The following is a 19,275-nucleotide window of genomic DNA, read 5'->3' as shown; positions in this document are numbered from 1 at the left end:
CGTGACTTTGAACTTAACAATGTCAGTGTGAGCATGCTGACATTAGCATTTAGCTCAAAGCAGCACTGGGTCATTTCATTTCAAATCTGTTTTTTGTGTAATTTAGGGTTTAATATCTTCAGACATAACTCCTACAGCCATGAAATGGGTATGGGGGCCCATATGACACGCCAATTCGTATGCCATTATTGGCGTGTTATCAAGACGCATACTCACTTTTTCGCGTGTTTATCAACGCTGTTTGGCCTCCTTTGACTTACAGTACCTTGCGATTGCGTGTGAATTGACGCGGTAGGGAGTAGTATGAATGGGCGAATTGCCACATAGGGGCTGGGGTGGTGGATGGTTAAAACACAGGACTTTCACCCAGGAGACTGGGGTTCATGTCCTGCGTGTAGCGTTTCTGAAACTCAACCCTGGCTTTCTTCTTTTACTAAAGCCAACCCTGTTCTTCTTTTCCTAAACCCAACCTGGTTTTCTTTTCCTAAACTAAACTGTAGCTTTCTTCTCGCAATAACACTTTGTTCTCGCGATAGTATGTTGCTCTCGCGATAACACGCCAAGTATGCTGTATACAGCGTAGACATACATGTGGATAGCTCAAAATGCGTACAGATAACACCCCACTTGGCTTAAGAAAGTTGGTGTGTAGGCCTATGTTTACGCAAAGTCATGATGCCATGTTGTAGGATTCATTTCAGTAAGAACTGTTGTTCATAATGGGTACATGCGCACAATGTTCTTGTTACTGTAAATGTGATTAAGATGTCTAAGTTAAGTATTTTTCAAGTGTTTACATTTAAAGGAATGTAACTCCCACTTTCCCTTGATAGTTAGATCAGCCTATTCACAGAAGGATGTGACACTAAGGGATCCAACCCTCGGTCATCTCTGCATCAGTTCAAACATACAGGAGTATATACTGTGCTGCATGTAATAAAAACATTGTCAAGATTGTGAGGATGTGGATAACCTAGTAGAACATATTTGAAACATTAATAGACATTTTATTCCCTTTAGCCTAAAGCCTTTAATTTTCTCAAAAAATGACAGTGCGCCTTATAATCCGGAGCGTCTTATATATGGATTAATTCTGGTTGTGCTTACTGACCTTGGAGCGATTTTGTGTAGTACACGGCGCTCTGTCAAGATACCGTAGTCAGGAGCGTCGCAGAGTAATACATAGGCCTACTGTGCTTTAGAGCCCTGCGCGAGACTGTTCTCTTTATCCCGCTCCCGCTGAATTTCGGACCATTACCGCCCACACCCGCAACGTGTGTGTTACACTGCCGCCCCCACCCGCAATGTGTATGTCCAGCACCAGCAAAACTTTTTATGCCCACACAATAATAGAAATGCATTGATTTCATGGCTTCTCCCGTCCCGCAGGGGAAAACACATCATTTTATAGGCTATTAATAAAGAGATTCATGGGGTTGTTTGTTTCGTTTTCCTGACAATTGAGAACTTTTTCCAAATGTCAAACTTGCCTTGCTTTTTTTTAGTGCTGTAAATACTTTCTTTGAGTTTCCTTTCAACATCATTTGTTGACATTCTGTCGCTAGGCTACGTCCCGATCCTGCAGTGTTTTGCTTAATGCGCCTTATAGTCCGGTGCGCTTTATATATGAAAAAAGTTTGAAAATAGACCATTCCAGTGCGCCCTATAGTGCGGAAAATACGGTACTTACTTATTACAGTGATAGAAGTGATTCATGTCAGCTAGTTGGTTGGAGCTTGATAGAGTTTAAGCTTCATTTGTGCAAGGTATATAAACTAAACATAGTGAAGAAATTCAGACATCACAGAATAAGAAGGAGATCAATCTATGAATTGACCTCTGAAACCAGACAACATCGGTACTCAATAAGAAAGCTTGGTGCTTGAGGAAAGGTCAGTTTTGGTGATGTTACCCACAGGATAAAGAACTGCAGCTTGTATTTAGTCACCTCACATAAGGTTATTACGTTTATAACAAGGGCCCTTTGTCCATTCTGAATATTTAGCTGCAGAGTTTAGATTTTAGTGTCTCTACAAATGATGCAGCTCGCATTCTGCTTGAATCACATATTTTCATTGTTTCCACCACCGTTTGATTTTGGCATGCAAATGCCTGTGAAAACAATATTCACCCTTATCTTTAAGTGATTTCTGTCTATGTCCCTTTTGGTTTCTCTGGTTGTCTCAGGTAGATGCTTCTTCTTCTTTACATCTGGTGCTAAAGATTGTGTTGATGTGTGTATTGTATTTAAATTGCAAAAGTTAAAATACATGCAAGCTACTAAAGACATACATCATGCATACATAAAGTGTAATGGCTCGGGTTTAAACAGACATCAGTTGCATTATCACCAGGAAAAGCAGTAAACAAGTCCAACCAAGGTAAATGCACCAGCAGTGATGTCAAACAACACCCCACCATGCGAAAAGCACAATACATAAAAGACACTGTATTTTGAAGAGTTAAAATTAACTTTTAAGACCATGATTTATTGTGGGAAAAAATACGTTAAAGAAGAAGCCAAATACAATCTTATGCAAGCTGCAATTCAACAGCTACCATCACCGTGGTACTGCAGCTTCAAGCACGTTCACATTGTTCCCACTACAAGCCAGGGAGGTGCTGCTCGTTTCAGCCATCATGGTGGCGTTTGTTTGCTGCACTCACCTCACCACACATGCTCATTTTCTTTTCTTTCTTTTTTGTTGAGATTTTTCCCATAAAAGGTACACCAAAACCTGCATATTTATAACTGTATGTTAAAACCTTAATGATCTATAGATTAGGGTGAACAGACGTCCCCTGTTTCCGGGGACAGGTCACCGAAACCGGAGCCGGAGCTGGAGCTGTCCCCAAAAAATGTCCCCGGTTTTCACTGTGAATGACAGACCCGAAATTGGAATAAAAGAAAGAAAACATTGACCAAACGCGCACCCTACACGTGCATGTGCCCATATTTTACGATGCTAAAATTACTGTTTATTTACATGGAGTCTGGTGGGTTTAGCGAACGCAATTTCGCGGACTTTTTATATTTAAAAAAAGGATCTTACTCTTTAACAGAAAGGTCGACCTCCTTAGAAATCCTTTCCATAATGTTGTTGGACACTTACAATATTAATCTGAGTCTGTCAGCGGCAAAACGAGCACTTTTATGAACGTAAAAACAAGCTGTACAATTGACGTCCTATTAACTTACATTGTAGCTTGTTTCGCCGTTGCCGACTGCAGCGATCTCGTTTAATACTGGACCAATGTCAAAGGAAAATATTTCCTCAATAGTTTTAATTGCATCCGATACTCAATGAGCTGCTGCAGAAACAAGCCCAGCGTGAAGCAATAAAGCAAAAGCTGTCAGATAAATGCAGTGCAGTAACCATTACAACATTTCCCTCTGAGGTGTAGTGGAGTACAATTATTAAGTAGCAGCAGGGGCGATTCTAGGATCAGACCTTTAGGGGGGCTCAGCCCCTCATGAGAATGTGACACGGATATAGTGCATGCAAAAGTGTTAATATGCGCCATGAAATTACCTACTTCTTCACAACCGTCTCCTGCTCTCCTGCTCTCCCAGACTCAGCCAAAGGCGTGAGTCTGGCACCACCTCCTCAACCAGAATTTAAGCTTTCCAATGATATTAGCGCCAGTTGCTGTGACAAATGATTTGCGAGAAAATTAACACTGAACTTACATGAAATGTTATCATATTTGCATTCTGCATAAATCTCTGCACACCATTACTTTCTGTGAAATATCTCACAAACTCTTCACTCAACGCATGCATCGGTACAACAAGCGATTCCCGGGTAATCCGGTTTTGAAATTGCAACAAAAGTTTTACATGGTCTCCAACTATAGGCACATATTATAATGTATTCTCATGTAAACTATTTATGTCAGCACAGACATTTTTGTAAATTGCTTAGCCAGTGTATCCCACCATAATGGTTATTATATTGCCAGATTCCAGAATATCCCACTTAAAATATGAATATATATTTCTACTGGTATGCTTCCTAGTGACATTAATGCAAAAATATGAAGAAAAAACTATTCCACCTGTGTGTGCATGGTTAAAATTCTAAAGTGCAAAATAGTTCAGGCTACAGCACAAATATTTCCATCCATAGATAAGAATATTCAAGTCTAACCTCTGAATTTCTTTTCAAAGTGCACCAGATTGATGCATTTAAACGTTAAAATAGACAACATTTTCTTACAGGGGAGCATGCCGATGAACCCCCCTAGGGGGCCCTGGGGCAGTGTCCCCGTTTTAATTTTACAAAGATTAAAAACATTACCTGTTTGGGAGTATTTACGCTTCTGAGCTGAAAATGTCCCCAGATTTTGTCTCAGAAATCTGGTCACCTTACTATAGGTTGTTGAATCAATTAGTGATAGAGAAAAGAAAAAGCTGATGATTTCTTACAAAAAGTGAAGTGGCATCTCAACATGAATGGACTTATGGAAATAAAATGTGTTACCAGTAACATGACAGTCTTTAACCACTTGTCCACTCTGGCAGTTAGGTTCCTTTGCGGGCTGTATGGAGTCCATGTGTTCCCCAGTGGTATTTCCTTTCCCTCCTAGTTTCTCTAATGATAGAATATTTGGGGCCTTGTGGTAAACAGAAATAGCAACACTTCTGAAGGACAGGCTTCTCTTTTTGCACCACACGTTGAAGAAATAGAAACTGCACTGTGTGTGTGTGTGTGTGTGTGTATTTTATTGAGAGGCTATTTCGAGTCGTCCATGACTGACTGACTGACTGACTGACTGACTGACTGACTGACTTGGTTTTTTTCTAGTCAATTACATTGCTCGCTTTAGCGTGCCCAAGCTAATGCAGGCTGCTGCTGTGTGGGCTAATGCATTTCTTATCCACTTTGATTAGCTGTGGCGATGCCTGGCTAAAGCAATGACATGCTGTATCACACGCAGCCGAGAAGACGAGAGGTTTAGATGACTCTTGCTGTGGAGGCTTCTTGTGTGCTTGCTACCTCTCTTTTGATAATGCTAACATCCAGACTGATGTGATTAAGGAACGGCACAGGCTCATATTAATTCTGTCTACTGCTTCTTCTTCTTGCACACTTCAAGTTTTTGTGACACACATGGAATATCCCTCTTCTATTTGACGTGATTATACAGACATCATATCTGTTTTGGCAAAATTATGCTTGTACTGTTCAATGGTGGTTTCATCACATCCAGAAATATGGCTTTATTCATTACAGATGTTCTTCACACAAACAGTGTGCACTATGTGTCTATGGTGATGCCTCATTTTAGGGGAAAATCATAGGAAAAAATCATTCTGTTCTCAATGGAGACGTGCACTTAAGAGGTAGATTACCTCTAATTGAATTTCCATAGTAACAGAACCGGAGCGTCACTTTCCTTCTTTGCCAATGAAAACCGAAAACATCATGCAGTTGTCACTACAATTTAATTTTAAAATTCCGCCAGCCACTTTTTCTATTTTACTTAAAAAATCAAAATAGCAAGAAATTAAAAAGTTTTTTTTTTCTTTTAGAATCTCAGAGCTGGCGGAAGAATAGCTGTCTGTAATATCGTCTCCCATTTTTGGCAAGGCACATACCAAACACAAGGTAATATCTGATACTTCTTTATGAATTCACATATTCCTTTCTTAAAGTTCTTGCAACAGCTCTGACAAAATCCAACCCAAGTGTATATCATTCATCTCCAAAATAGTTTTATTGATTGGTCCCCCTTTTCTACTTAGGCCATATCTCTTCCTTTTGCTTAGAGGCGGCTATGACTAATTATCACAACTATTTGGGTTTTAATTTGATAAAAACCACAATTTCAGTTAATTGAATTTAGCTACAGTGAGACCAGCACAGAATATTTACTGAAATGTTCAGAACCGCATTATACAACTCTGGTTCTGCTGACTCAAATTACTTGCAGACAGTGTTGAGGGGTAAGGCGAAATATAAAATGTGTTTTATGTGTATCTTTGTAGGGAAATCAAATTGCAATTACGTTTTCTGTGTTCTGTGCAATACCTTCTAGCAAATGCTTTAGTTGATGTACTCTCTCCTCTCGCTGTGGTCTCTGGAAGAGCAATCTATTGGATTTGAGAACTCTTCCTGTAGGGACGCCCCAGTAATCAGGCCTGAGCTGGTCCTTCCAAACCAGCAAACCTCTGGCTGCCTGCCATCTGACTGCTGGACCACACACCCGCACTTTTGATGCTAAAAATGCCGCAGAGGAGCTCAGAAATTACACTCAATAAATACAGAAATCAAATAAAACAATTTCCAAATATTAGCCTTGCAATCTACTTTCCTACAGTCATATAAAACTGCCTTTGTTGCTCGCAGTAAATAGGTTTCCCTCTGCCCTGCCAAGTTAAACAGTAATGTTGGGTCAATGGCAGCGTGGCTTGGCTTAATTAAACTCAGTGTTGATTTGCAGAGACATGGTCCAGACCAGAGTCCTGACGCTGTTCTTAATGGTGCCAACACTTCATTAATGCTGGTCCTACATGAAGACTCACTCATGCTGAGTTGAGGACTAGGTTATTATAACAGCAACTTCCACACACTGTTAGCTTATTCTAACTCTGTTACACTTAGAGTGTTTCTGACTATTATTCTAAAAATGACTACGTTCCTGGAACCGATCTATCATACTTTTAGATTTACTGCAACCAGGGTGCAGGACCTCAAATACAACAGCTAAAAGGTCATTGTGGTTAAATCCAGTCTCTGGTTTATTTTGCTAATGCTGTTTTGGTAGCTTTGACATTAAATAATAATTTTGTACAGCTTCACATACCTCTAGTTTACTAGTAGTGTTATTTTAAGGTCTGCCAACACATCCTCATACCTAAACGACAGAATAGGTTGATTTCCAGTGACTCACAAAAACAACATATATGACCGTTCTATTGCTGCATCTACATTTTTAACACATGACAGCATCACGTGATTGTGGTGCCAGTTTTAATCACGTGACTCTTCTATTTGATGTAACGGTGGCCATTTTAAACACGTAGTTTAATGTTGTGAAATGTAACTAGTTAAGTTTAGGCAACAAAAATACTAAAAACCTCAGACACTTGCTTAAAATGAGTCACGTCAAACTACTAAAATGAGGATGTAATGGCATTGCGGATGTCATGGACGTCACTGCAAAAGGCGGTTCATTTCAGAAAGTGGCCGTTGACTTGGTTTCACACGAGACACGAACCCCAGTCTCCTGAGTGAAACGATACTTTGTCACCTCACTTTGTCATTTGCTCCCGTGATGAATTACTACAGCCACGAGAGGTCGCTGCCTAACAGCAAATGTAAATATGAGTCGAATCGAACTATACGGTCGATTTCTGGGTGAGGACGGTCTGTTTAAGGCTGTTACTGTCTTTTAGAGAAAATATTTCTGAATATGTACATGATATTGGTTGGTTAGCTGTAATTTGTTGCCATACAGTAGCTCTTTTCAGTTGATTTATATGGGATTCAGATTATCAAACCTTTTAGTATTGGTATAGTAAATTTAGGTCAGTAAGAATTCATAATGTCAATAATAATCTGGTGGTTTTGGTGACTACTGTACAAATTGAAGTCAGCTTGCCCTGCTGTAGCCTGGCTGTTCAGGCTGATGTTAGTTTCCCACAGAAGCACCCGTGTGATCTCATGGCTTTCAGCAATTATACACCCTAATCCCTGTTGACCCATATGATCCCAGATGTAATATATCTTCTCATACCAGCACATTTGCTCACAGCCTAATAATTCCTTCCCAGAACAGTCTACAGTCAGTTTGAAGGATGGATGAGCTACGCCAGCTGCTAACAAAATCTAACCAATCACACAAACATTTTATCAAGGAAAGGAAGTTTACATTATAATAAGGTTATATTATAATGTTAACATTGGCTGCATTTACAAGCACTTAAAACTACATCCTCACCTATAATGAGCGGAAGGCTTCATTCTGATTGTGTGCAATACTTGTGTTCCATTAAATTATACTCAAACACTGAACAACTGTAGGCTTGAATAATGGCACTTAAAAGTTAGTAGTTTCACAGGGCAGTGGAAGCACCCACTTCTTCCCCTTCTTTTGATCAGGAGAAGTGTAAGTAAGTAAGTAAGTAAAACTTTATTTATATAGCACTTTTAAAAACACGCAGTTACGAAGTGCTTCACACACACATGCACATACATATGAATAAATAAATAAAAAGAAACATGAGTTACAAAATACAAATTAGTTTAAAAAAATAGCATAATTGGGGTGAAGCACTTTACACAAAGGCTAAAGTTTTTCGGTGGGTTTTTCTCCTAAAATGTAAGCTGTCAGCAGTGATTGTCTTGGGTGTTGAACACTACACATTTCTAGAAGTAGCTTCAAGCTTCCCATAAAAAAGTTCAGCCATTTGAAATGTATGCCAAAGCCTTGAGATTGTGTCAGTTATTCATCTCCATTAGCCACTCACACTCCACCTAAAATGTTGCCGTAAAATGCTTTAGTGGCACACTCACTTGATGTTCCATTTGCAAGGAACAATCTTTGATACGTCTGTATACTATACACCACTGATGTGAGATTGATACAGGATGAATGTATGTGGAAGGACTTGTGTAATGATTCCAACTGAACTTTACTTGTCCTGTATATATCCCAACTTGAAAAAAGGCCACTGTTTACCCAGTAATCTCAAAGAGATGGTAGTGTTGGTGTATGTGTGTGTGTGTGTGTGTCCTCAGGATAGAGGTCTCGGCTCTATTACCATCGCCTCACAACATTAAAAGGATGATATTACTTTGCTGAAAGCACAGAATTTCAATGAGAGCCGGAACAAACAAAACATGTTAAAGAATTCATTATAATATCATTTTGTAGATCAAAGGCTAGAGAGACAAAGTTATGAGGCTGAGAGATGAAAAAATTGTCTGTGCAGATATACAGTATATATACTGTATATGTGGTGTTTGTATGACTGTACTGTATGATTAGAAAGTGCTTTACTTACTACTTACTCTGTGGATATTATACTGTACATCTATTTATCACCTTTCGCTTTAGCATTGCTCTCAAGACACTTTTTTCTGAAGATGGAATATGGAAAAAAAATCTAATATCACGATATTGTTGACCAAATACCTCGATATCGATATTGCGGCGATATTGTAGGGTTGACAATTGGTGCTTACAAAAAAATATTTACACAATGAGATTTTTGATAAATAATCATCATTAATGTGTATATAATCACTAAGTGGGTAAAGGTAAATAATAGAAAAGCTAGAACAGTCTGGTAAGTTAATTCATAAACATAAATCTTTTCACTGTAAACCAGCTATTAAAACCAGGAAAGGCAACACTTCCTATATCCAAAATCTAAGACGATATCCAGTCTCATATCACGATATTGATATAATATCGATATATTGCCCAGCCCTACGGGAACCCCCAAGCAGCATTAACGCATTGCTGGGGGCCCCACATGACTAGGGCGACTAATGTGGAGTGGAGCTAAGGTTGAATGAATATATTTAAGGTTGAAACAATAAACAAACAAGAGAGCTTTCAAATAGTTCCAAAGTGGGAGGACCTGCTGCTTCAGGAAGGGCTTTCCCTTTCAGTATTCCATTTCAAGTTTTTCTGTTGTGAATTCAACACTTTGTTGGGGCAGTTGGGAACAAAACACATCACCGTGTTGTGATTGGGCGGTGGAGCCGCGGTATCAAAGTCCTGCCCATACACCTGCCCGATCAAACACAAGTCAATCATAGCTGTCAATCATGACGTGTCATCCCGTTTTTATAACCTCAAATAACTAATAAAAAACAAACTTATCAGAAAAATGAACACTTGAACAAAAATTAGCATGATCAGAACTAAGTGAAATGACAGAAACCATCTTTTGGAAGAATTTATTTGACGCATACTTTAATATTTTTAGTTTGTCCCATGTTCCATCTGCTAACATGTAGGGTATGGGGTTTATGACCTAGGGCAGTGTCACTTCACTTCAGTATTACAGCTGTTAGCTTGGCCCATGGAAACATGACAATGGAAGAGAGCAAAAATAAACATATTATGTCAGTATTGAAAGTCTAGCTGAAGACCAATTACTGTTTTTATGAAAGGAACAGAGAGTGTGGACGCATAGCCATATTTTACAGGGCAGCTTGTGTTTCCATCTGTGTTGCAGGCATGACATCAGTGTCTCTGTGTTGAGACAGGAAAATCTTATCCCACTGCCACTGTCATAAAAGCAACACAATAATGAAATTACATCACAGTGGGCCAGTAATTAAATGAGTAGACTGCTGTCTTGGAGATTTTATAAGGCTGGGAGATTGTGAGTAACAGTGTTGCATGCTGGAGAATAGGGTGTCAGTAGCCATGTTTTCATTCACATACTGTATTTTTATGCGCATTTTAAATTATTCTATTAGAAAAGCTGGATGAAAACGGAATAATTCGATAAAATTTTACTTCACACAAAAAAATGGGATGTGGAAACACCTTTGCCTTCTTTCGTAGTGAAAAAATAAAACTCACATGACCGATCAGCTGTTTCCGCTGTTTGCGTCTCCTGGATATTCCCATGAAGTGTCTTTGTCCCAGTATAGCATAAAACATAGCCAATAGTTGCTGACATAAAAGAACAATTAAAACTTGCCCAAACGAACCAAATTCTTCTCTCTCAATGTTTTCCCTTGTAGATACTCTGCCTCTGATTGGCTTACCCTGGTATTCTTACCCTAACCCTAGTCTTTGCCAGACCCTCCTCCAAAGCATGCTGGGGGAAGGTCTGGCTACTCCACATAGCATTTGGGGATGGGAGGAAAACGTGCTCTGGTTTATTAGCTTGTTTTGGTGGAACATGTGAACGTTCAAAAGTAGTTTTAGTCGTGCAACAGAAAACTCAGATTGGACAGATAGTCTAGCTAGCTGTCTGGATTTACCCTGCAGAGATCTGAGGAGCAGTTAACCATAGTCCTCACAAATCCACCAGAGGTTAGAACGCCAACACAAAGAAAGAGGAAGGGGACGGACATCCGGCCTAAATGAGTGAAATCCGACGGATTTTCCAGCGGCAATGGAGCAATCCTGGAAGTGGAACGTCAAGGATATAGAATACCCTAACTCTAACCAATCAATCAGAAGATGGGTCATGCCGTCGCCATCCACAAAAAAAGAAATATTGCATGCGGTTAGATGGCCAAGGCAACTTGTTTTGTTTCCAGTTAGCAACCTCTGCTTCTTTTACTCTGTCTCCTGGCAGATTCCAGCCATGCGTAGCCTATAGCGCCAGCTTCTGATGAAACTACGCTTTGTATATGTATTCGCTCAAAACACATTTTGCCTCGACATAAATGGATGTACACACTCATCTCCTCATAGATACTCATACTTGACACATTACCACAGCATCTTCTGGTTTGCTAACTGACCGGGGGAGTCGGGTGGGATGACAGATGACACTTAGAGCCATCTAATCTCCCTGGCCTTCAGCCTGGCATTAAATGGCTGGGCTGCTGGTGGAGGAGATGCGTTTAATTATAACATTTCAGGCAAAAACTCATTAGCTTATTGACCTGCAAAGCAGCAGAGGCCAGCGTGGATACGCAGGCTGCATAAAACCAGATGCTAGCCTGTTTTAATGAGGGTGATGAATTCATCACAGTCCGTGCTCTTGCTGTGCCTGGCAGCAGACAATAGCAAGACTTTGTTTCCTTGTCCCTGTCTTACTATAAAAGACATAATAAGCCATAGAAAAGGGTGAAGTGGAACATTTCGAGATTGACTGTACTGAATCTCAGGTTTTGTCATTGGGCAGATTTACAAGGAAACTCATGCCGCTGTCGTTGCTGGTTGTGACGTTTGTATTAACATCTGCTTATTCAAAGATTGTGTATTGTGCCAGTCAGAGCATCATTTGCATAAGAAAATGCTAATTTCATCGCTGGTTCTTTTAAGTAGCCGCAACTCCATTATGTTTTTACATAAATTGTCATTCGCTTTCCTTACATCAAAGAAAAATCGTATTCACAACTAGGCATGTTGGGAGGGGCGGCACATTGAGTGCTACTCTAAACAGGGAAGTGTTAAACACTTCAGCCAGTAAACAAGCCTGATCTCACTCCACCTCCCTCAGGGAGCAGGACCACCACCTGGCCTGCCTGTTTACCATGTATAAGTTCCCCTTAAGAACTTTTGTAAAAACTCCACTTGTTATGAGAACTTCAAAGTCCGGACTAGCGGGGGAGAAAAATCTTCTAACAGTCTGCCTAGTTATGCCTCGAGCAAGAGAGCCTCGCTCTCTCCCTGCTGATGGATACGATGCAAATAAGATGCTCGAGGAGGAAGGACAAGATTGAGCAAAAAGAGAAGTATAGCAGAGCATGGAGATGAGCAAGCTGCAGGGAATGTTAAGACGTGAATAAGGAATGCAATCTGTGTCATCAGTCCTTAACACTTCTGCAAACAGTGATGAAACAGAAACTCTTTCATCTTCCAGCAAATGGCCATGAATCTGGCCACGGCTGTTTCCTCACTGACAGCCAGGCCCAGCTCTATACAGTAATCTACCCAACCAAAATGAGTCTTCACTCTTGCACATATTGAACACTAGGGGTGGGAAAAAAAACAAAAATCGTATGTATCGTGATTTCTTTTTTTGCGACGATTTTTTAAAATTGGATTCTACTGACCAAATTATTTTCTGTTTATATGGTACCGCTGACGGCAACTACATCATATCCGCTTCCAGGAAAATCCATGTTATGTACTTCCATACAAATGAAATAAATGTTAGACTGACTGACTGACTGGTGATGTGCAGTCTTCTTAGAAAACAATGAGTTTTTAGAAATGTCACATGATATACTCTCTCAAGAAGTGTATTATTCAACATTTGTTTTAGTTAAAGAATCGAATCGCAATACTTCTAGAATCGCAATAAATGAAAATTGCGATACAAATCGAATCGGCACCCATGTATCATGAAAGAATCAAACTGGGACAAAAGCATATCGTCCCAGCCCTATTGGACACAGTAGTTACTTTATTATACTGGTAGCAGAAGAAGGGGTGGGGGGGGTTACCTAGTGATGCATGCTGGGTAGCATCAGCTTGACACCTTATTGATTCACTGTTGGAGGAACTGGAGCAGAGGTCATGGTGGGGCCAACACAATTAGAGATGAATGCATGGTCTTTAATGAGGAGGAGGGATGAAAGGGATGCCAATTACTCTGTGCTGCTTTGTACCGAAAACAAACTGGTGCTGTTAAGACCTAGCATGATTAACCTTCAGCAGCTCTAATGTGTTTATTCGTTACATGAGACAATGTTAAAAGAAGGGGGGAGCTGTTAATTAGTGCTGTTTTTTCTTTTAGAATTTGTTATTTTTACGCTTATTGTTAACCCCGTTTATTGGTCTTATAGGGGTCAATGGACTAGTGTTAAAGGGGCCCTGTCATGGTCTTTTGCACACTGGATGCTAAAAGATTAAATGCGTGATACTGTGTGTGTGTTTGCATGTGTGTGTGTGTACACACACACATGCACACACATATGGGGATAGACGTAAGAGTTTCCAAACCAAGGACAATTGGAAGAATAATTGCTTGAGTGTTAAAGGTAACACTTTAATACATAGTGAAGGATGAAAAAACCCTCAGTATGTGATTAGGAGCAATCAATAGCCGCTTTCCAACCGGAGGGATTTTTGCAGTTCCTAGAACGTAAAATTCCTAGAACCCTTTTTTTCTCGTGTTCCGACTGGACCAATTTGGGGATTTTTAAGTCTCTTTGGCCGCAGTTCCTGTAACTCTTTCAGCTCCTACTTCAATTTGCTTCAAAGTTTTCGGAGTTGAAGCTCCATGAAGTGAGGCGACAGCCAGCAGTCGCCTGCCCCGGCCGCTAGCTCGTCACTCGGCCAGTCCTGCTCAGAGACCCCGCTGTGAGCTGGAGGTCTCTCAGACCGGTCCCGTAAATAAGAGGCTTTTATTTCGCCGTTGACGGATCGTTTGATTAAATATCACAACACATGTCCATCATAAGATTAACGGGAACTTGTGGTTAGCAGTTAAACTCCACAAGCGCCTGCGGGCTTGACAACCTCGTTGGCCGGCCGTCTCACACACACACACACACACACACACACACACGGTCACTCTTCGGGAGACTTGTTTAAGTTATGACAAATATGCTATATATATTAGATTTAGTATTTAGTTCATACTTTTTTTGGTGTATTTGTTTTCTGATTTTAATGCTATAAAGACCGTTGCCGTGTGTGCATCACTCCCTTACCCCTCCTACCAGTCCCTATGGTCACTTGGCCAGTGCGAATGCAATTGGAAAAAACGGTTTTGGGGGAGAGTAGTTAGTAGATCTGTTTAGAAGTGGACTTTTCCTATAACTACGTTCCTGTAACTACTTGGTCGGAAAGCGGCTAATGTCGTGCTAATGCTAGTGAGGAAACTGCATAAAAAGGCCCCAGCTGGCTCTGGTTTGACCCTAGAACATTCTTCCTGACACTGCACCGCTGTGCCGCCTCACTCCCACTGTGTACACTTCATATTTCCTAAGAACTGCCCAGTACAGTCATAGGCCATGGTCTTCTACTGTCACCGACTGAGGATTTTGTAGTAGTATTGAGTTAGGTGCCTTGCATCTGGTGGTTATTTAGGGATCCTGTAAATTAACAATGTATCAGTCAATTATCAGTTTTATTATCAATATATCAATTAGTCACAAGATTGAAAACTAGGAATAGTTTAAAGTAGCCTAATAGTTAGACATTTTTGGAAATACGATTATTCGCTTTCTTGCCAACAGTTTGCTGAGAAGATTGATACCTCATATCTACACTGTGCAGAGTAAGGCTAGCTGTTCTCCTGTTTCCAGTCTTTATGCTAAGCTAAGGTAACCATCGCATGACTCCAGTTTCATATTTATCATACAGATATGGGAGTGGTATTGATCTCATCTAACTTTTAACAAAAAGGCAAATAAATAGGGTTCCCAAAATTTCAAACTGTTCCTTTAAGCCTGTCATAGCCATGCTTTATGTTCATGTGAGCAAACACTTGAAACTGTGCACTTTTTCAAATGATAAATATCTTTAGAATGGAGGTAAAGCATTAATGAATTTATTGACCACTATATTAGCCATCAGAAATACTGTTTGTAGCAAACAGAAAAAAAAACAGTTTTTGTTCTGCTCATCATGCAGTCATGTACAACATTCAGTATACGTTATGTGTAGAATAATGCTAGATGAAAAATCAGCTCCATTTACCGAAACAACAATAAGTGGCATTCTGCTATTGTATAGGCATAACAGATATGAAATCCTTTGCAATCCAACCTTGGAGAAGTGTGTTTCACACCCTCACAAAGCATTGTCACACTTCCAAAGATCCACAGGAATTGGATTTCATGGGTGAGATAAAGAGGAGAGCGTTTGGCTGTGAGGTTCGCTCGGGGGCTTAGCATTTCTTGTTAAGGATACATCCAGACAACGGGGGGGGGGGTATTTGGAAGTGAAAGAGAGGCGTTGAGAAGGTCAGAGGCAAGTATAGATTAGAAAGAGCTGTTTCATTGATTTTTTTTCAGGCCTTTCAGGAAATTAATAAATACATTTAGAAAATAATTTTCCAAAATGCTAAATATGCACAAAATGTATAATAATGTGTGAATACCATTATTTAAAATAGTTTTTTATTTTACAAGCTGAGGACCTGAGATACCAAAAAATACACTCCATGAACAAAGGAAAATCCTACAGATTCAGCAGCATGTGACTCATACCGTATGTAGGTTGTGTTTCAGGCTTTGGATTCATTTTGAAATTGTATAACCAATGTTTTTATTTTAAATTGCTACATACGTTTTATTATATCATCTGAAGACACTTGAAAATTGCCAAAGGTTAATGATTCAAAAGAGACTCAAGATAATTCAGTCCTGTGTAAATTGTGCTGCTCATTGTACCAGATTAGGTGTGACTTTTCTTTTGGATGGAATGGAATTAAAACGTACAGTATAGCTCGCCGTATGAGTGCTGGTTGCTGCAGCCTGTTGGCTCATCCCGTGGGTTGTATTGATTTTTACGTCAGCAAGATAGAGTTTCTGCCATAGTGACATATTACATCTGCATTGATCAGGACAACTTGTCCGGGATGTGAGATGTAAGTGTAGAACAGGCTCCATCGTTGCTCTGCAGACTCTGCAGCCTGAGACGGAGATTTATCTTCAAAGAGAGAAAATTGTCTATAAATTGGTAAATTTGTATTTTATTTGTATTGTATCTACTTTATATTCAAGCCTCCATTTATCACCAATATTATATATAAAGCTGGACAACACACTAGATATCTATTGTCAGTGTTGTCAAACTGGAAGATCTTCACATCTAAATGTTTAATGTCGTCTAAGTAATGGCATAAGGAGTAGTAGCCATAATATTTAACACTGGCACTGACAGCAATAACCGAAAGAAGAAGTAGTGGACCTCTCCAATCGCCTCTCCATCAGCTCTGCAAAATGTATGCTAAACTATCTATTTTACAAATATTAGTTGTGCTTTATGTCGTTGACGTTGGACAGTGATGATGGCATGTGGCTATGAGTCTTTTATCAGGATCGGGAAATCAACTTGTCAGTCTCCTGCCAACTCTGCTAGCCTGGGCTAGCTAGCCATCTGGCCAATGACGTTTTCAAATGTAAACACAGAGAAAAAGGTGGAGAAGATAAGTTCAAGCTAGCAAGACTATCTCCGTGGCCATCTGATGACGAGTCTCTGATCAGGATAGGGAAATCAACTCACCAGTCCCCTGCTCACTCTGCTTGCCTGGCTGGTTAGAGTTTTCAAATGTAAACATCAGAGTAAACTCAGAGGAAAGGGTGTCACTGCCCGATGTGAGTCGAGTGCAGATGTGAGTCGCGCATGCTCAGATTTAAACGGTTTACGGCATAACGTGTCATACCCGATGTTAGTCGAGTCAGACCGGCTCTGGTCGAGTGCAGACGTGAGTTGCGCATGCTCAGATTTAAACTGTTTACAACGTAACGTGTCATACTGAAATTTGTGAAATCCATTAAATAATAAACTTTTCTCTTTACATACAATAACAGAAGATGGTAATAATTTCAATAACGTTTTAGCTATCTATGATTGTTTGATTGCTAACGTTAGCTCAAAACGCCATTCAAGTGACAGCCTTTGTTATGTTTGATTGCTAACTTGTAGCCAGCAGTGAACGAACTTCGTTGTAGGTCCATTTTTACTGTATTGACATTACAGAAGTCTGTCGTTAGCATCTTGTAGGCTACTTGTCGCAAAGTGACGCATGCGCAACTCACATCTGCTCTCGTCGCAAAGTGAAGGGTGAAGATACCTACGACCTATGGCTACGATCCAGACTAATGGACAAGCAAGACCATCTCTGCATCCATCTCCATCTCTACATCAGAGAGGGCACCGAGGCATGCGTGGAGGAATTGAACACTGGGCATCCTGCTAGCCAGTGTGCAGGCGTCGGACAGTGAGCTGGCCTCCGTGCCTGTGACGTTTTCCAGCGGGATGTCGGGAGCTGTGGTGTCCTTCCACCGAGACTTGGCTGGATCCTGCAGTCCTGGAGCCATTCAACCGAGTGACTGTTGTGTTGATCTGATGGCCACATTCTGCTTCATGATGAATCATGCACAAGTTCAAGGAGCTGATGGCATAACATTTCACAGGAATTGTACTTCGTACGATTTCATGTGGCAAATAAAAATGTATTGATAATATAGTGTCAGTCCCAGTTTCAGCTTTTTATTCCTGGCAGACTAGAGAGTAGTTTTTATTCAGCTTGATTATTGTGATTCAAAATGTTTCAAATCGATTATTGCTAAAACCAGTGCATTATGTCTTTTAGAAGAACAACGCATTATTATCAACACAATAACTCAATTATTACAAGTGCTAGAAAACGCCTTCTGCTTTTCAAAGATTTCCCCAGAGAGCATTATAAAGTGACTTTACACTGCTACAGAGTTTAGCTGATTCAATTAAATTAAACTGAACAATCTGATTCAATTAAACTGAGCAATCACTGAAGAAGACATGCGGAAAGAAATGTCTCTTCTCATGGAAATAGCAGCACAGGAGTGTAGTGCAAAGGATTTTTTTCCTCTCTTTTCAAAATATTTGTGTCTTGCAATCAAATCATCCAGATTGTGAAACAGATAAATCCTTGTGACCCTTAAATCCCAAATATGCAAGGAGTCTTTGTTTGCAGTGTGTACCCTGAACTGACTTGGCAGGGTCAGCTGGGATCTGAGCTGGTGGTGAATTGGATGGGTTAGAAGATAGCGTGCAGTCTCTTGCAAACCAATTTCATTTATATACAGTGTAGCTCTTAAATGTTCAAGGACAAATAAATATGAAATGTAAGGGTGTATTCTTAATAGGAAGCTTTTAAACAATCACTCAAAGGGAGAAGACCACAATACCATAAACAGCTAGCTTTTAAATGCATTTTAAATTCTTCATTTAGCTGCTGTATGGGGTATTTGAGTGACTGGCACTCCATTATATTATATTTGATTAAATATAGAGGTCATTTAAATCAGAAAATAATCACCAATACATTTCTACTGGTGCATGACAAATGTATTTCTCCCATCTCCCAACCCTGTGAACGGGGTCTGCAGTGGGTGGGTTTGGTGGCTCAGCTCTGGGATTCACATGCTGCAGTAATCCAGAGAGGGTTAGAATAAAGCCTGGCTTCGCCTCACTCTCTGCCCCCTCCCAGATCAAATGAGATTAGGAGAGAGCTAAGGAGCTCTAGGGGAAGGCAGGGCTCAGAAATGCTAAGGCTGAGCAGAGGAGGGACAGAGCAAGGCAGGTGGGCACTCCTGCAGGAGGAGAGAGTGGGAGAGCAGAGTTGAGTTCACTCAAGACTGTGGAGCTGAATATTTATGTTGGTGCACGTGAAGAAGTGTTGCTGTGGAGGAGAGTTTGGAGCCAGCTAGACAAGGTGTGTGATGAAGTAGATGCACTGGATTTAACTCTAGTGTTAGTGTGCTTCTGAGTCCTTCGTGATGTGTTTAATGTAAATACAATGGTCACAGATTAAATTCCAAGGGGCCAAAAAGACTTTGGAAGAGACTGTTAAGAATGGAAGGAATAGCACTCCTGCACTCTGCTGTGGCAGAAATGCTGGATCAGTCCGCCTTTGGCTTGGTTGTGCGTTTGTGGGTTGGAAACCTGTGGGAGATCATG

At 40.3% G+C, this 19,275-nt stretch overlaps 1 protein-coding gene across 3 annotated transcripts in view; it reads left to right on the top strand.

Annotated features, from left to right (window-relative positions):
- LOC144515024 (myocyte-specific enhancer factor 2A-like) overlaps nt 1-19,275 on the top strand; it is a 51,420-nt gene that overhangs the window by 4,982 nt on the left and 27,163 nt on the right. The window contains exon 1 of one of the 3 annotated variants that reach the window (XM_078245930.1): nt 5,592-5,612. The exons of 1 other annotated variant lie outside the window; for it this stretch is intronic. The gene's annotated coding sequence lies outside the window, so the exon portion shown is untranslated. Of the gene's footprint in view, nt 1-5,591; nt 5,613-18,870; nt 19,031-19,275 lie in introns of those variants that run through there. One more of the 3 variants, XM_078245841.1, reaches the window with a different exon arrangement.

Source organism: Sander vitreus, chromosome 1, assembly GCF_031162955.1.
Source record: "Sander vitreus isolate 19-12246 chromosome 1, sanVit1, whole genome shotgun sequence".
NCBI classification, from domain to species: domain Eukaryota; kingdom Metazoa; phylum Chordata; class Actinopteri; order Perciformes; family Percidae; genus Sander; species Sander vitreus.
Note: the sequence above shows the minus strand (reverse complement) of the source record. Positions and strands in the feature narration are given on the sequence as shown.